Source organism: Syngnathus scovelli, chromosome 2, assembly GCF_024217435.2.
Source record: "Syngnathus scovelli strain Florida chromosome 2, RoL_Ssco_1.2, whole genome shotgun sequence".
Taxonomy (NCBI): domain Eukaryota; kingdom Metazoa; phylum Chordata; class Actinopteri; order Syngnathiformes; family Syngnathidae; genus Syngnathus; species Syngnathus scovelli.
The window spans coordinates 7,152,804-7,155,009 of record NC_090848.1 but is presented as its reverse complement, the minus strand read 5'-3'; the positions used below and the strand labels follow the sequence as shown (position 1 = coordinate 7,155,009).

The 2,206-nt window shown below is 42.1% G+C and overlaps 1 long non-coding RNA gene across 1 annotated transcript; it reads left to right on the top strand.

Moving 5' to 3' along the window:
* The first annotated feature begins 619 nt into the window (after positions 1-619).
* On the top strand, positions 620-1,852 carry LOC125987801 (uncharacterized). Its single transcript, XR_007488159.2, has 2 exons — positions 620-752; positions 1,639-1,852. It is a non-coding gene; the product is annotated as an uncharacterized lncRNA (long non-coding RNA).
* The last annotated feature ends 354 nt before the right edge of the window (positions 1,853-2,206 follow it).

The window sequence follows — 2,206 nt, the reverse complement described above, 5'->3', positions numbered from 1 at the left end:
TTGTGATAAGATCCCAAAGATATGCAAATGATTCTACACGATAAACTACTGGAAAGATGCCAGACTGCTTTGCAAAGTATTGCAATTTACATTAGTGGAAGCACCACAGCAAAAAGGCAGATTCATTGTTGCTTTTTTACTTGGTGGTATATCAAGCCAAAAGGTGTGTGACATTTATTTTGTGTTATATTTATAGAATGCCAATCTAAGCTCACAAAAGGCCCACAATTATGCCATGGCCTGTTCATCACATTTTTATATCCCCCTCCTATCTTTCTGTTGTAAACTGAACACAGCTATGATAAGTTGATGTGAAGTTGAACCCGCATGCCTGCACGCCACCAGTGATGTGCGTCATTAAAATGCTCGCAATACACAAACATGCCACCAGGGGCGCACAGGCACAAGAAATAAACTAAAAAGTGCACCTGCGAATACTGACGGACAATCGCTGAGTTGGTGGCATCTGCTTGAGGAAGCAAACGTGGGTTGAAAAGGGAAAGAAAAAAAAAAGAAAAATTATCTTCACTGTTTAATCGAAACTTGTTCTATATTAATGAGTTTGACAGAATTTGCACTTATCTCACCTCTTGTTGTTTCTGTAAGAGTGGTTGATGTGTGTCAATTGGGTCTGATGCGGCTTGAGTTGGCTTCCTTCACCGACTGGACTCGCCCTGTTTACAGACAGCGACTTAATAATGCATGTTTTCACAGAGATAGTCGATCCGTCTGGAGTAAACAAGAATGCCTGAGTAAGTACACGCTGTTAATGGCCAATTAAAAGGGTGATGCAAAAGGATCGCCGCGTGCGTATCAGTAAACTTTTAGAGGTTCAGCATGCGTGATGAACTTGAGTGGTCCGTCTTTGCAAATAATCGGAGATGCAATTAACATCCATGAATTACATTGAACATGCAATGCGTCGTTCATAATTTCAATAATGTTAATAATTAATAATTACAGGCTAGTGATGTTTTTTTTTAGACTAATAAAAATAAATTCCAAAGTTTTACCCGTATAATGTCTACTTCTCAATTACTTCCACGCGTAAAAAAAAAGCATGCTCCGGAAGCAGCGGCTCTTCAGCGCTCATCTGCCCGCCCCTCGGCCTTGAAATTTGGTTTTCCTCCGGGTGTCGGCTCGCGGAGAACGACCGTGAAGTGATCACATTGGGTGCAAAAATATAAGTGGAGAAAATAGCAGGTCGCTATTCCTTGCAAGGATAACATCCAGAAGGATCCAAAAAGTTTGGCAGCGCAGGTGAGCACATAGTGCCAACCCGGTCAGAGGTCCATCGTGGATGCCCGGGCCTCGCGTTACAGGTGTGACACGGCACGAGCGCGATGTGCGCCGCTCAGTCGCGAGATGTCGAATGTTGTGAGCTGCATGCGCCTCCGCAGCCTCAACTGCTCAACGCATCATTTTAAGGCGGATTTTATTTCGTGTTATTCATTCCTAAAATCCGTAGGACGCGAGTCTCATTAGGAGGCGAATAAGCAAGCATCGACACTTTTTCCCCGCTGCCCATAAGCACACACATCACTTAATAGATCATTAACCACCGATATGATGCTGACACTAACGCTTTTTTTCTCCCCCTTTTACATCTGGTCCCTCCATTACGGCCCCTGTTATTAGCGGAGCGGGAACAGCCGCCGTCAGCCGCGCCTGCACGCCGGACCGCGGTGCCGCGAGGGAGGGAGCAGGACCACCTAACGGAGCCGCTGCCGGCGCCTTGGCCTGGCCGGAGAGGACGTTTGAGGGCTGCTTAGTTCGTTTAGGTGATCTTCGGTCATTTTGTGAATTACGACGCTCGCCTGCAGGTGCCTGAAATAAATTCAATTACCTTGAATTGTTCTTTGCATCAGTGTGTATTTGTTGTAAGCGTAAAAATACTACATTTATTGGGTTTATTTGTTCATAATTTTAATGGTGATTATTTTTTGCTAATACATCCCAATAATTACAAGAAATCATTACTTTGAAAATATTATATTTTTAGTTTTTATATATATTACATGCATTTTACAAATGTTTTATTCGTATAATAATTAGTCAATACATTTTCATGAATTATTCTCATAGTATCCGACGTCATATTGAATGAAAAACATGGTTTAATTAGTCTGCCACGCACACAATTTAAACTGTGGCAAAAAAAAAAAAAAAAAAAATCCAATCTTTAATTTGACTTAGAGCAAATCAA